Source organism: Bos grunniens, chromosome 13 (assembly GCF_055505025.1).
Source record: "Bos grunniens cultivar Pamir isolate PY7600 chromosome 13, Bosgru_T2T1.0, whole genome shotgun sequence".
NCBI classification, from domain to species: Eukaryota; Metazoa; Chordata; class Mammalia; order Artiodactyla; family Bovidae; genus Bos; species Bos grunniens.
Genome location: NC_141177.1, coordinates 2,298,681 through 2,315,378, shown reverse-complemented (window position 1 = coordinate 2,315,378; position 16,698 = coordinate 2,298,681). Strand labels below are relative to the sequence as shown.

Sequence of the window (16,698 nt, the reverse complement as noted above, 5' to 3'; positions counted from 1 at the left end):
TTTCGCGTCCCACTAGAATTGAGTGATACAATCTTAAAACGTTTAAGGGTTACTTTTTTTAAGCTGCTTTTTTTTTAATCTCTTAAAATTAAAAAGGGAAAAAAAAAAAAAACCATATCACACACATCCAGGAAACGCGGCCCGGTGCACCGCCTGCTCTGGGATGGGCAAAAGCCGGGACTCCCGGAGACGGGTCTGGGGGCCCCCGGGGGCTGGCCGGGGTGCGCGCCCGGGTCTGCGGCGCGGCCAAGCCCCTCCCTCGGCCCGGTAGACGCGCCCTCCGCCGGCCCGTGCGCTCGGTCCCGGCCATTGTCTGCGGGGGACGCCTGTTAGGACGCACTGTTTTGCCCGTTTCCAACTTGCGCCGGCCCCTCCCGGGCCATCGCCGGGGACCCCGCGCCGGCCCGCCTCCCCCCGCCCGCCCGCGCGCCCGCCCCCCACGGCCAGGCCAGCCACCGTGGGGACCCGCCGGGCGGAGCCACCCAACTTTTCAGAGGAGCCCCCGCCCAGCCCCCCGCAGGGCCCCGGGCTCGCCCGCGACCCCGGCCGTGCTGAGGTCCCCCGGAGTGAGCGCGACGTCCACACCGCCGGTGCACACCCGGGGCTCCCCGGCACCGCGCCGGTGGGATCGCGCGCAGCCGGGCGGGGAGGGGGCGCCCGAGAGGGGCGGGGTGGAAGGCAGGGGTAGGGGGCGGGCTCGGGGGCGCGGCGCCCCTCTACCTGCGGCGGCCGGGGTCCGCGGGAGCAGGGGCGGGGAGGCCGGGGCGGGGGCCACGGCGAGCCCCCCCTCGGCCTTTTGTGCCGGTACCTCCGGGCCCCGCGCCCGCACGGGGCCCCTCGCCGGGCCAGAGCCCGCGGGCGAGACCGCCTGGGGACCCCGCACCGGGGAGCCCCCCCCACCGAAGGCGGCGGCCCCCACCCCAGCCCACCCCCGCCCGGAGAATTTGGGGGCCGGGCTCACCTCGGGCGCGGGGCTAAGGTGAGCGGGGCGGGGGTGCTCACGGGGGGCCGAGGCACGGGCGCCCCCTACTCGTCCGCGCGGGGACAGTGCAGGCGCGGGGGTCCCCAGGGCCGCAGGGCCGCGGCGCGTCCGGCGCACGGGGACTGTTGGGTCAGAAAGTGCTCGCGGAGCAGCTGTTGCGCCCGCCCTCGGCCCCGCGGCTCCGCTACGCCCCGCCCCGCCCCGCCGGCCGCCGGTCCCGCCCACAAGCCCGCCCCCGGGCCACGTGACGCGCGCGGCGCGCCCCCGCCCCGCCCCCCGGACGTGGGCGCGGGCGCGCGCCCGCGGACCCCGCGCCGCCGGCGCACGCGCGCGCCCTTGCCCGCCCCGCCCCCCTCCGCTCCCGCCATCCGGCCTCACGCGGCCCGCGCGCCGGCGGTTCAGTGACAGGTACGCGGGGCGGGGGCCGCTAGGGCCGCGCGCAGGCGCAGTGCCGCCGCCCCGCCCCCGCAAGGTGTGCCCGGACGCCGGGTCAGCGGCGCTGCCCCCGGCCAGGACGGGCCTTGACGCCCATCGGGGGGGTCAGGAGGCAGCTGTGCACGTTTTGTTCAGGTCTTCCTCAGGCATGAGAAAGGTCCATGAGATGAGATGATTAAATGTCTCTCAAATGTGCATCTGCACACAACTTTCTTTTAACTGTCACTGTTTTTCTGAAAGGGCTGAGCTTGCGCTGGTCCAACTTGAAATTTCTAAACTTGGCCTAGGTTCCAAGAATCATCTTGGCTTTGATAGAAATCCACATGGGTGAAATCAGACTTAAAGCTGGCGACCAAAAGCAAAATAAGCCTTCTCCCTCCCCTTAACTGAAAGCGTTTCCCAACTATTCTTTTTATTTGTTCACACACACGCACAAAGGTTATGATTCCGAAGGCCAGGGATATTCCCCCCCAGTTTACGTAAATCCCAAGGAGGAACCACAGAAGCAGTAATCACATTCACCAAGTTCTCTGCCTCAAGATGCAAACGAATGCAAAAGTAAAAGCTATGCAAGTCCCCACAAACGAATAGCTAAGTGTGTTTTTTTATTGGCCTTCAATGTATCCAAAATGGAAAAACTTAAAACGTATCAAGAAAGGCCCTTCAAGTATATATTTAATAAGTCAGTACCCCAAAAAGCCCTACCTAAATGCTCCGCTGGTGAGCAGTGCAATCCTTAATAAAATAGGAAATGGAATTTGAGAGACAGTTTCTTAGCAAAGGGGACAAATTTGCCCAAGTGTGATGTTTTGCTGTCATTTTATATATAACTACTAACCCCACATATGGTCTGGTTAGTCTTTTTTTAAAAGGAAGTGAACCAATTACTTTCTCATTCTTCGTTAATTAGCAGTGCCAGAAGTAGTCTTAAGCCAGAACTTTTTTTCGCTCAAGTACACTGATATTGATCACTTCATCACTTCCAGTACTAGAGTTCCTTTTCTCAGGAAAGATGAATATCATTCTTAAAAAATTTTTTAAAGTCTTGATAGTCACGTCCCAAAACACAGTCCAAAGACACACTCTTCCTAAACCAGAACCTTCATTTAACTTATCAAAACAAATGACTCTGGGCAGAACTACAAAACAAAGAAACAATGAGCAAGTGAAACCAAATTGAGTCCTCACCGAAGTGTAGCCTCACTCTACATGTTAATGGATAACCTTTGAACTCCGAAACCTTGAATGCTGTAAACACAATAGCACTGAGAGTTAAAACTCCTAGTGTCAAATGCAGCAAAAAGAAAAGTCCAAACTTTTCAGGAGGAATAGGGAAACGATCAAAATGTTGGACAAATCATCGTTTCACTAAGAACAATGAGGCTCTCGGCTCTCAGACCTTGTTGCTACTGAATTATTTTCTGAGCAAAAAAAAAAAAATGGTGCTTTTTCCTATTCCCTCACAGAGCTGCTACTTTGTGAGCCTAATAGCATCATATGGTTTGTTAGTTACTGGTTTGTTAGTTACATCATATGGTTGTTACTCTCCCCTCCCCACACTCCGGCCTGGCCAAAACAACAACAAAAAACCTTATTATGCTGTGGCTTTTAAATTGAAAGATAATTGTATTAACTAAACTGTCCGCTAAGAGTTTTATAGGCGATCCTTATGTTTGAGCAAAGAATTACAAAGAACCTTGTTCCTGGAGACGTGCCAACAAAACTGGGAAGTCGTTGCAAAATTCTGCCAGTGTCTGAGAGCTGGGTTGCAAACACGTACTGTGTTTTTAAATGGACAACAGAGTGAGCTGAATGCGCCGTAAGGGCGTCTCGTGAGCCACATTCGTCCCTTATAGAAGGCGGAGACCCACACTTCAGATTTCCTTGGAAAGCATGTATGGTTAAAACAATTAAGAATGAAAACTCCAGAAGCAACAGGAGGACACTGGGAACACTCGGTTTTGTAGTAAAGCTAAGAACTCATTATTATCTTATGAAATGAAAATCGAAAATCGAGCGTTGGCTCCATATACTTAGCTCCGCCCACGCGTAATCCTGTTTTGCCATCACCACCCCCCAGCTAGACTCTCTCTAAACGAGTCAGGTGCTGCAGAGACGCAGGCGACACAAACAATGGAGCCAGAAATGTCCCTTCCAATGTGAGCTGATGCTCCTGCTCACGCGTTATTCGGGGAGAGAGGGAAGACCCCACTTCACCCCTTCTTAATGCCACACACATCAGCTACACCTCATTTTTCACAATTATCCAAGCAGACCAGCCCTCCTTAAGATCTATTTCCCAATGTATGCTTATAAAATCGCACCATTATCTCTGATCTAATCCTCGTGATAGGAGCCCTCTGCCTTTAGCTAACTTCTGATTTTCTCTCCAGCTCCTCCTGCCTGCCACCGCATTCTCAGCTTTCTAACAAAACAAAACCAAACCCCTTCTGATTTGCTATGTTTAACATCCATTGGAATCACCATTTGAGTTAGCCTTAATGAGAAGAAGAGAATGCCAGTACTATCTTACTTTCGCAAGTATTTGTTTTACTGTGGAACTATTATAGAGAAGCGATTTGGAAACTGTATGTAAATCCAGGGGCTGAAACGGTGCCAAGACAGACTTAAAAGAATTCAGTGTTCAGAGCAGGAAAACCTGAAAAACTGCAATGAGGAGTTAGCAGGAAAAGAAAATGAAAAAGTTAGGCAAACCCTTGCCAGCTCTGCAAACTACAAGCGACATTTGAGAAGGAAGCCGGGGCAGCTCTTTTAACAAGACTGAAGCCCTAAAGGAAGCAGGGATCACCAACCACTCCAGGGAACACGAAACTTCTCTTTTCTATGAAGTTTCTTGATCCCCTGAAGTCATCTCACAATTCTAAATGCTGTGTAAAACCTCACAGCAGTACATGATAGAAAACAAATAGCAGACATTACCTTTGAGAAGGGTAGACAGGGTCTGGAACCAGGGGGGGCCTCGTTCTCCCTGAGTTGGCCCCGTCCACCTGACTCGGAACAATGCTGGAAGAGATGTGATTGCTGGTTTTTATAAGCAAACCAAAAAAGGGAGGAGCCACGAATAAGGCTCAATATAAATAGAGGTTAGATGCAATCCCGACTTGACTAACCAATCATGACTGGTAACTTGACTGAGGACCCTCCCCCACCCTACAAGCACAACTTATCCACAGCCCCCTCCACTATCCTGCACGATTGGTCCATGGAGGTCTCCACTCAAAGTGTCAATTAAACTTTCTTGACAAATTACACGGGTCACAAATAAAACAAACTAGAGGATATAGCAAAAAAAAAGAAACACTCAGATACAGACAAGGAGCTGGTGGTTATCAGTGCGGGACGGGGAGGGGCAGGGGAGAGGGGGAGGGGCAAGACGGGGGAGGAAGATGAGGGCTGCAAAGTACTCCACCGGGAAGTAAACAAGGTACAAGCATGTAGTGTACAAGCCAGAGGACAGGGCCGGCATTCTCCACCCACCATAAACGGGCTTAAAAGCTTTGAGTCACTTTGTATGCCTGAAACATACAATACGGTACATCAGCCATACCTCAAATATAGGTATTGACATATATATATAAACAGGTACGAGGGATGTAGTATGCACCACGATTGATCTAATTAACACGACTGATACAATTAACATGACTGATGTAGTTAATGTTATCTATGAAAGCAAAACAGTAAATCCTGAGTACTGGTCACAAGAGAAAATCTGCCTGTGTGTGTGTGTCCGTATGAGACGATGGGTGTTCACTAAACTTACTATGATCACTTCATGATCGTTTTCTAAGTCAACCATTACACTATACACCTTAACCTTACACAATGCTGTGCGTTGAATATATCACAATAAAACTAGAAGAAAAATAAATTACATGGGTCACATAACATTTGGAGCACCTCTTTAAAGCTTGTCCTCATCGAATATTCTAGATGGGGACCCATGGGGTGAGGAGGGGGTGCCAATAGGAGAGGAAGGTAACTGGCATGTCCTGAAATCCAGTTTTCATCATCATCTCAAAACAGGGAACCATCTTCTATCTGCCCACTTATGCCAAAATCTAGAAATCAAACTGTGGTATTTCATCTCCATCCCCCCTACACACACACCCCGCCTTTATCCATCAGCAGGGCCTGTAGCTTCCACCTTAATATATCTCAAACCTGCCCACGGACCTTCATCTCCAACACAAGGCTGCCCCACAGCACCGAGAGCGCTCACTCCTGCCAGTACACCATGGTGTCTGCAAACTTCTTCCTTTCTAGGTTTGCCTTAATATGTTCTCCACCCATAGCCCAAGAGGTCTTTTTACAGTGTAAATCAGATGGTGTCACCACCCTGCTTAACAGCTTCCTACTGCCTCAGGAAAAAAGAACAAGTTCCAGGGCCTGCCTGCCAGCCCCGCCGATCTGGGCCCTGCCTGACTCTCCAGCCTCAAGTCTTGGCAAGCCCGTCACTCAGAGCTCTAAGCTTCAGCCTTCTCTCTGACCCAGAGTCTCCAGCCCTGTGGTTCCCTTCGCCTAGTTCTCTCTAACGAGCTTTTCAAAAAATCAGCTTCTGTTCCTCCTGAGAGGTTTAAACTCTCTCTGGGCAGGGAGCTGTGGCAAGATGTTGGAATGTCTTCTCTCCAGTAATCCAATCTTGGGCTCAAAATATTCCTGTTTCAACCTCTAGACAGTTGGATTAATCCTAGAATACTATTTCATCGCCATGGGTTTCCATTCCTGATCCATAAAATGGTGTGACGGAGGGAGAGAGGGGGAAGTAAATCTTAAAAAAAAAATTTTTTTTTAAATTGAAGTATAGTTAAGGAATTCCCTGGCAGTCCAGTGCTTAGGAGCCAGAGCTTTCACTACAGTGGCCCAGGGTTCAATCCCTGGTTGGGGAACTAAGACCCTCCCCCAAAAAAGTATAATTAATTTACAATGCTATGTTAGTTTCAGGCGTATAGAGCACAGTGATGCAACATTTTTATAGGTTATGTGTGTCTGTATGTGTCTGTTCAGTCACTCAGTCACGTCCACTCCATTTAAAGTTTTGTGATTTTGGCTAGATTCTTGTAGAAGTAGACCCTTCTCATCACAAGGAAAAAATATTTGTAACTATGTGAAATGGTACGTGTTAATTAAACTTACTGTGGTCATCATTTCTAAAATATGTACATATATCAAATTACTATATTGTACAATTTAGGCTTATACAATGCTATAATGGTAATCATTTGGGCTTCCTGGGTGGTTCAGTGGTTAAAAAAAAAACCTTCCTGCCAATACAAGAGGCGCAGGTTTGACCCCTGGGTCAGGAGGATCCTCTGGAGAAGGAAAGGCGTCCCACTCCAGTATTCTTGCCTGGAGAATTCCATGGACAGAGGAGCCTGGAGAGCTAAGGTCCATGGGGTCGCAAAGCGTCAGACACAGCTGTGTGCCTGAGCACAAAATAAAACCAGAAGAACTATATAATAATATCATCATTTATACAAATATTTCTGTTCATATGAGACTTGAGAGAGTTGAGACTCTGCATGAAGCTTGTAAGCCCAAAGTCTGGCGGCCTGGCACTATCGCGGGCACCGGAGCCCGAGCTCACAGTAAGCAAAGCAGACGGAGCTCTTGCCCCTTTGGAGCTTGCTTTCTAGAGGGAGGCAGACAACACAGGCTCCGTGGAGACGGAAAGAGCTTGCTGTTTTTTGGACTGGGGCTCCTTGAGGAGCAGACCCCGCCAGGAAAGCTTTCTAAGATGAGGCGCAGAAGGTGAAAAGGCTCAGGGCGGAGGACGGGCTCCCTGGGGAGGCCACTGCAAGGGGCCCAGCGAGTGAGAACAGGGAAGCAAGGAAATAATGAGACAGAGGCAAGGACTGGCTTCTGTGGGGTTTTTTGGTGGCACTGGGTAGCATGGAGGACCTTAGTTCCTGGACCAGGGATCGAACTCGTGCCCCCTGCAGTGGAGATGCAGAGCCCTAACCACTGGACCACCAGGGAAGCTGCAAGGCCTGGTTTTTGGACCTGGTAGCAAGAGATCAAAGATGGTCAATTCTCTGGGCTTGCTTTACTTTATCTCATCTGCAGTCCCTGACAGAGTCAACCCCTTCCTCCAAATACCTTCTCCTCTGATTCAGGACACAGCCTGTCCTCCTGATTTCCACCAGTCCTCACTGGCGGCTCCTTCTCCATGCCCTCGCTAGCTCTGTTCCCCTGACTCCAGATTCTGAAGTGTTCCAGGATCCAACACAGGAGCCTGGTCTTTTTCCTAGTCATTCTCCAAGTATTTCATCCTGTCCAATGGCTCAAAATACCATCTACAAGGCGCCTAAATTTGTATATTTCCCACCCAGACTTCTCCCCTCAAACCCCAAAATATATTTCCAGCTGTCTACTCCAGCTCCATTTAGATGTCCAGGAATTATTTCTGGATTTCAACTCTCAGACCTTCTCCCACAATCCCCCACCACTAACGTATCCATAAGACCATAGAATCGTATGAGGCTCTCCGGGAAGGGAATGCAGATGGAGAAGAAAGGTCCCGTAGTGAGATGGGTCAGCCGCTGACACTGACACTGGATCACAAATCCCTGTCAGGTGCCCCCCAGCTCAAATCGATGCCCTCATACTCACCATTATAGCAATTATTCCTTCCTCGCCCCTTCCTACTAGAGCCTAAACTCCATAAAAATACATGACACTGTGATTTGTTCTCTGCTGACATCTAAGTCTCAGTATGATGTCTGTCTACAGCAGCAATCAATAAATGCATTCCAGACAAATGAATATAGAAATAAAATTAATGTACAGAACTCACATGATTCAAAGAGATGACTCACTGGAAAAGACCCTGATGATAGGAAAGATTCAGGGCAGGAGGAGAAGGGGACGACAGAAGATGAAATGGTTGGATGGCATCACCTACTCAATGGACATGAGTTTGAACAAACTCCAGGAGACAGTGAAAAACAGGAGAGCCTGGCATGCTGCAGTGCATGGGGTCACAAAGAGTGAGACAGGACGCAGCAACCGAACAGCAGAACTCAGCTGCAGTAAAATCCAGCCAAAAGGGACCTGAAATTTGAGTGTTTAGGCCACTCACAGGGGTCTGGGCTGTTTCCTCATATGTACAAGGGGGCTTCTAATCTCTATTCATCCTGCCTAGCTCGATGGTTGGGTTGCCCTCCATCATACCAGAGGGAATCTATAACAGCAAAGGATTGCTACCATAACTCTTATCTTGACTGCTCAGTATCAGCTCGGCAGGGGGCTCCGCTTTTGTGTGGACTCGACTCTGAATATTCTTGGAACTCAGCCCCCTTGATGACCTTTTGTTGTTCAGTCGCTAAGTCCTGTCCTACTCTTTGCGACCCCATGGACTGTGGCACCAGGCTCCTCTGGCCTCCACTATCTCCCGGAGTTTGCTTAAACTCATGTCCATTTGACCTGAAACCTGACAGGTCCTGTACTTTGCTAGAAGAGCATTCGGAGGCTCTGAACTCACTTTTCTCTGGTTTGGATGAGATGATTGGTGTAGTAAATGGTTTATATAGTTGGTTGGTTATGAATTTTATTTTCTTTTATGTTTTTGGTCTGAATCAGACTGTTAACTCCATCAAAATGGGGACTTGTCCAAACTCACTGCCAGCACAGCCTCCTGCACGTCTCTGCCATGGGATGGGCTGTGTGGACTAAACCACCAAGCCTTAAAAAGCTTCGTGCCAGAAACGGGCCAACCTGCCGAGAAGTGCTAGCGTTAACAGGGTTCACATGTGCTTCTCACTTTGTAACTCATTTAATCCACCTAACAATTCTGCAAGGCAGGGCCTGTGCTTTCCCATTTGTATAGACAAAGAACCTGGGCACCCAGCGATTAAATAGCTGGTAATAAGCAGCAGAGCCAGGTGCCTACATTCAGCACCCACAACCCCTAGGGCCTCTGTCCTCATCCACAGACACCGGGCCTCCCTCATCGTGGGGTCCCCCGCCTGGGCCTCCCCCTCAGCGCCTCTCTCCCCTGCCCCTCACCCCAGTGTCCTTCATCACAATGGCCTCCTTTTCCTGTGCAGACACCAGCGAGGCCTCACCCAGCACCTCATGGTATCCCCCCGGGACCCTGCGGATGTACTACGAGCACAGAGTAGATGTTCACTAAACGCCAGATGCCAACTGAGGACGAGTGCTGTGTGCCAGGCACTTGCCACCTACTGTCTCACTACGCTCTCCCAGGAACACAATGAAACGTTGACTTCACTGATTTCAGTACAGACGTGTAACACGTATTCAGCCAACGGCACACACACCTGCTGTGAGCCGCGCGTTCTCCCCGCGTGCTGGGGAACAACTGTCAGGGAAGTGGACGCCGACAAGCACATCTCTGCCAAACCCCAAGCTCCTTACGACTCAGAAGTCCAATCTGGGGACTTCCCTGGCGGTCCAGTGGCCAAGATGCCAGGCTCCCAGGGCAGGGGGCCCAGGTTCAATCCCTGGTCTGGGAACTAAATCCCGCAAAGTGCAACAAAGAGTTGGCACACCGTAACGAGACCCAGCACAGCCAAAAAAATAAATAAATATATTTTCTTTAAAGTCAGATCTGATCATATCCGGGCCCTGCCCCGAAATCCCAGTGTCTCGAAGACAGACAGAATTTCTGGTAAGGCCTAGTGGGCCCTCTGAAGACTTTGGACTTTGTTCTGAGAGCACTAGTCTGCCACCGAAAAAAAAAAGTGAGACTGAAAGAACTATCAAACTTCAAGTGTTTCTTCCTCGAGAGATTATCTCCCAAAGGATCTCATCCCACTTAAAAAAAGAAGCATGGCAAAAAGCAAAGAAGTTACAGTCCTCTTACTTCAAGACCACATTCTCCTCCCCTTGAGGGTAGGAGCTCAGGCTCAGCCCTGCCGCCCTGATCACCACACCTGGCACCGGCTGTAATCTGATCAATCTTCACCCCTTGAGTTATTACTGCCTTTCCTTTTTTCTTCTCCATTGCCTTTTTTTTTAAATTATCAGATAGATGCTCTATTTATAAAAATACAATTTTATTTTTACATAACACTGAGCAGAGTTCCTGTATGATACAGTAAATCCTTATTACTTAACTATCTTATGCCTTTCTTTTAAAAAAGAGGAAACTGAGGCTCAGGAGCCTTGAGCAGGCTGTCTGAGGTCACACAGCTAACAGCCTGATTCCCCATCTTCCAGATGAAGGTCAGTGGACCATTTAAACCCAATGTCAAACCTCAGCTCTGTCACCAACCTAAAGCTCCTAAAAATGAACCCTGATGCACACTGTTGACACTTATCTCCTGAACGTTCAGCCCTGAGCAGCTCTGGGGCAAGGTTGAAGCCTCCTCGCCCAGCCAGCTTCCCCGCCCCCGTCCTGGACCGGCCTCCTTTCGCCGGCTGCCCCGGGCTGCTCCCCTCCCACCGCCGTCACTCCCTGGCCTTCCCTTGTCCCCAGCGTAGCTCCCCTAACAGTCTGCAAGTCTCCTGTGAAGGTACTGAAGGTAAGGAGGAAAGGTCATGCAAATCACGTCCCAGCAGCAATTAGCAGAGTGCTTTTCGCAGAGCTGGGAGGCAGTATATGTTTGTAAGATGAAGTCTCAAACTTCCATGCCTCCCTTTTACACTGCCTGTCAGAGCTGATCAGTTCGGAAGTCTTACAACTCCTACCATCTCAGAATCTCTCAAATGCACCCTTTTCCTTTTTTATTTCCACAGTCCTTGGTTCTTGTCTCATTCTGATCTGTGTAGCAGTCTCATAACCGATCCTCTTGTCCCTGTCTTCTTAACCCAGATTACCTGTTCCTGAGCCCCACCAATAACCCCTGCCACTGCCCTGTGCAGTGGAGATGCGGTAAAATCTCCAGTTTTACCAAAATAAACCATAGTTCCCTCTCTCAGGGAACAAAACTACACGCGGCCCCAGCCGACCTTTCGGCCAGATGCATTCCATAAGTATTTATTTGGGAGCACTCCTCGGTCCCAGGCACTTAGCTAGATAGTACTTAAGCAGTGAGATACAAAACGGACTGGATTCCTACCCTTGTGGATCTTACATTTTAACAGGAGAAATCGTAAACAGATTAATACATAAGCAGAAAAGCATGTAATTAGAATACCCGCTCTAGAGAAATAACCCCTCAGTTACATAAAGAAGCATGCCCAAGGATGTTCACTGCAGTATTGTTTATAAGAGTGAAACACTGGAAACAACCCGTGTCCATCAAAAGGAAAACAGCTGCGTGCGCTGTGTCCTATCCGAACTGAAGAATGCGGATAGCAGCTGGGAAGAATGAAGGAGTACGGCCAGGTCGCCAAGACGTGGTGGAATCAAAGGACAAAGCTGCTACCTGTGGCTGAGTTATGTTGATGTTTGACAGAAAACAACAACATTCTGTACAGCAACTATTCTTCAATTAAAAATTAAAATTTTTTTTTAAAGTTGCAAAAAGTAATGCCATACTTTTTTTAAAAACATATACACAGTAATGTATTTTCCAAAGGAAATACATGTATATTGTATATTTATGTGTATTATATAAATACGTATGTTTATATTTATATATATATTTACATATACATACACACATCCACATATACAGTATTATTTAACAATGTACATTTATATGTATTACGTTATGTATATGTACACATGTGTATACATATACACACGCATATTTGTGTGTGTGTGATGTAAATATATTTATGAACACACACATCATAAGACATATCCATGCTGATCATTTCTCAATATACATAAATAACCAAATCATTATCTTGTACAACCTGAAACTAATACAATGTTACACATCCTTATATCTCAATAAACAAATATATAAAAAAACAAATATATATATATGCAAATACACCAAATTTGGTTAATTCTCAAAAATGGGCAAGGATCCAGGGCACTTGGGTGAGAGCTAAAATTTTCATCTCTTTTCATGTAAAGCATACACATATGCCTACTAACAAAAAATTCCAAATTGTGTGGAATAACCTCAGAAATTAAAAAAAAAACACCAGGAGATAAAATGTTTAGTACCCCCACCTACAGCCGTTTCATGAACAGGAGAGGCAGCGCTCTCTGCTTACCCGCCTCCCTACTCCGGCCGCCTGCCTGTCAGCCTGAATGTCTCCAAACGCACGCGCCACCCGTGTGCACAAGGCCCCCACAGCCCCTGCCCACCCCCAGGGCCGCTCCAGAGGCCTCCACCCTCTTTGTTCAGTCACCTTCAGCCCCTCCTTTGTGACACCGGCTGGACCAGGCTGAGCCCGCCTGTGTAAACTGCAGGCCCCTTGAAGGGAAGGCCAGTTTCCTCCATGTCGCAGTTGCTGGCACACAGGAAGTGGCTCAGTATTTAGCTGTTCTATTTAATTAAACCCTGGAAAAGGAAATGGCAACCCACCCCAGTATTCTTGCCTGGAAAACCCCATGGAGAGAGGAGCCTGATTCCATAGGGTGGCAAAGAGTCAGACATGACTGAAGCGACTTAGCACATTGCACATTTAATTAAAAGAACGTGCTCTTAGCTGTACTATTTAACTAAATAAACATGCTCCCTAGGCTCCTTCATTCACGCGTGCATTTTCTCTCCTGCTCAACAAACGTTTATTAAGCACCTACTGTGTACCAGGCACTGTTCCAGGTGCTCGGAATGCAGCTGGAAAGCAAACCAGTCAAAACGCCTACCGTCACAGAGTTAGCATTTGAAGTTCTACCGTGTTCCATTAAGTGCCGGGACTCCCCTGGCGGGCCGGTGGTTAAGGCTCTTCACTCCCAATGCAGGGATGCAGATTTGATTCCTGGGCAGGGAATTCAGCCCCCTGTGCCTTGTGGCATGGAGAACAATAAGGGAAGAAGCGGCCAGGAGATGAGGGGGAGGGGGTGTGAAATAAAGCGTCTGGAATGACTTCATGGGGGCAGGCCTCTGGGTAAGGATCTGAACAGGGTGGCAGTAGGAGCCATGCGCACCCCTGAGGAAAGAGTCTAAAAGGCCGGCCCTGCAATGACCTTAAAGGGTATGTGATTCAAGGAGTAGAAAGAGACAAATCAGAAAATGAGAGCGCTGGTGGCGATGATATCAGTTGCCTGGGGCCTTTGGGGTTTTAAGAAGATAGGATTTTATCTGAATGTGCCTGAGAGCCATTGAATGGTTTGAGCAGAGGAATGATGACCGGGTACTAAGAAGCTTATTAGAGATGGTAAAAATGAAGAACACTCCTAAAATAGTCAAGCAGATAGTCTCCTTTGCCAAAAGCACTCAGATATTTGTGTGTTCATATTTTCAGGCGACTTTGATAACAACGATAGTAATAGAAGACTTAAGAAGGATAAGAAGACAGGAAAAATCAAACAATTTATTGAGCCCCTGCTACGTGCCAGTCTTAACACCACACCTAATGTGCCCATTCAGGCTGTTACTGAGTTCTCCTGATAACCTATCTATATTTATGCAATTATACATGAGTTTACATATAAATTAAGTATATTTAAATTCATTTGCCAGATGAGGAAACTGGAGCCAGCAGAGGTTTGCTTTCTGACTTACTAGCTTAACTTCCTTGAGGTTCAAAAAGAATAAAATGAAATTATAGCCCGATTTGATTCCAAAGCCCACGCTGCCACATGCCATTCTTTCTTATCCTAAATTGTTGACCTTGGCCTTGGGAGAACAGAGGATAATAACAAGGCTCACTGACGGAGCACTTACTACGGTGCCAGTGCACTGTGTGCACCACATTTGGACACCCAGGCCGACTTAGTGCCCCCTTCACACACAGTAGAGACCTGCCACTGAGCCGTCACGTGGACGGTGGTTAAAGGGCTGAGCTCATGAAGCTGGGTTCACACCGAGACTCTGCACGACCCAGCTGTGCATCCTGTCACCTCATTTGAACTTTCTTTGCCTCTTCTCCCCATTTTACAGATGGAGGTGAGAATACCCAGTGACAAGCGTATTTAAGAGAAATGAACAAATCCTCCCCTGTAAAAAGCTTTGGAGACAATGTGTCACACAGCGGGCTTCCCAGGTGGCTCAGCAGTAACGAACCCGCTGGCCAATGCAGGAGGCACGGGTTGGATCCCTGGGTGAGGAAGACCCCCAGGAGGAGGTACTGGCTACCCACTCCAGTATCCTTGCCTGGGGAATCCCATGGACAGAGCATCCTGGCAGGCTACAGTCCATGCGGTCTCCAAGAGTCGGACACGACTGAGCCACTGAACTGGACTGAACTGAATATTATAAAGATATCTGTGGCCTATGGCCACAGAAGCTCAGCCACTGCAGAACCCTGCTAAGGCGCTTCTCCACGGGTTAGAGAAGCAAGCGTATTCATAGCAGGTGAGGGAGAGAAAAGGCTTTGGACCCGGACTGCTCTCTCCAGAACTGAGTCGCTTTCAATCATCTTTAGTCCACCCAACATGGACTAAGCAAGTGAAATCCTGTGAAAAATCAGAAGGATACCTTAATCTGGGCGATCTCTCCGGGGTTCAGAGACAGTCTCTCAGTATCCCCTGGGCATCTTCTCCCAGCGGAAGGTCAAGGAGGCCCCCTGAAGGACAAGCTGGGAGGTGAGGGGCAGTGGGGAGGGATGCAAACAGCAGCCTCCAGACTGTAGGTGCGCTCTCTCAGGCCACGCCGCCAGCAGGGCAGTGGGAAATGCTGGAGAGGAGATTAGGGCCAGGGCCACACCCTAGAGAGGCACAGAGTAGCCAAAAAATCCCTGAGTCTAGACGAGGGATCACACAGCTGCCCTAAACCTCTGGAGCTGGTTAATCCCGCCCCAAAGCCTTCACCACTTCACTTTCAGCAGCTCCCAGCACCAACACTGCAAGTTTCCCCCAGAAACCGGAACTGAATCAAATGCCGTCCCAGAGCCTTCCTGGACCCACATCCTGACTGCACTGCCCAGAGACCTCAGCCTGATGGCTTAGCCTCCCTGTCTCATCTGTAAAATGGGAATAATGAGTCCCCAGTGCTCCGGATACCTTTAAGGCTTAAAGGAGCTGATGGCAATGGGACCTTAAAAACCTTAAAAGTAACTCAGTAAACGTCAGCCAGAATGACAGGAGTCATCCTTCTCCCTGTCCTAATCAGCCCTTCAACTGAACTAATCCCCTTGGCCTCTTTGACAACTTTTTTTTTTCAAATGTGGTTAGCACATTTTGTTGACATATTTTTACAAATACCAAGCCTGCATGTCCTCTTAAAAATATTTTAGGAGATTATGTTTTGTTCCCACTTGTGGCTTCAGCAAGTGGGATGAAAACAGTGTAAAAGTAAATGAGGAAAAAAGGACCATCTTTTCTGAATTTTTACAAAAAGAAAGAAAAGAAAAGAAAAGAATGAAAGATTCAGATGCTCTTAAAGACTATCTTGCTATTTTCTTATCAAGTTCCTTTTCTCTTTTTTTTTCCTCCCCCATAAACACAACAGTAATGACATAGCCTTTCTTTCTTCCCTGTTTAAATTTAAAAATCTGACACATAAATTTCTCCAAACTAATACAATTGAATTTTCTATAACGATTTGTAACTACTATGCTATGTCCTTTAAATAATGCTACAAACAGAAATAAACAAGTTTCTCAAGCACTTGTGCCTGAAGTCAAGGAATAAGAACAACGTGTCCCCAAGGAAACAAAGTAGAATTTGGACTCCAGGCTAAAATGGCTCTGCCTTAATCCTCTGTTACCCGGTACCACGGGGCTGCGTTTACAGGAAGCGCCTGCCACCAGAAGTTTTCTGCTAGTTTCCAACCCGATTTCAACCGTATTTTTGCATCATCCCCTCAGCCATATGGAAACAAAAACACTGAGCTTAAAAAAAAAAAAAAACCGTAAAGATCGCTGACCTGTTCCTTTCTGCCTTCTCCAGGATGGGTACAGGCAGGAAGAAACGCCGGGCGCCCCTCCCCCTCCACGGCTGGCTTCCCGGCCGGTAGAGACTATCTCATTACCACATTTTCAACAAGCAGCCCGGTTTCCTCGTTTAATCAAAGTTAGTTTGCGCTTGTTTGGCAGTCTGCGCATGCCAGCTTTTTATGGCTATAGAAAATGTGTATTTATTTATTTTGAGATGGCTCTGACCATATGACACAGGAGTCAGCCCCAGCCTATGATTTATAAGAGCTCTGAAAAGCATTGCCTTTAAACATTTTAATAGAGGCTCCCTCATCCTTTGTAAGTGGAAGTGTAACTTGGTACAGTCCTTTTGTGAACAACTCGGTGGCACAAGTCAAGGGTCTTACAAACGTTCATACACGTGGATGCAG

The 16,698-nt window shown here is 48.4% G+C and overlaps 1 protein-coding gene across 5 annotated transcripts in view; it reads right to left on the bottom strand.

Moving 5' to 3' along the window:
- ZNF217 (zinc finger protein 217) overlaps nucleotides 1–16,427 on the bottom strand; it is a 37,148-nt gene extending 20,721 nt beyond the window's left edge. For 2 of the 5 annotated variants that reach the window (XM_086330800.1, XM_086330804.1), the window contains exon 1: nucleotides 962–1,125. The gene's annotated coding sequence lies outside the window, so the exon portion shown is untranslated. The other 3 variants (XM_086330803.1, XM_086330802.1, XM_086330801.1) reach the window with 3 other exon arrangements.
- Nucleotides 16,428–16,698: the final 271 nt, after the last annotated feature.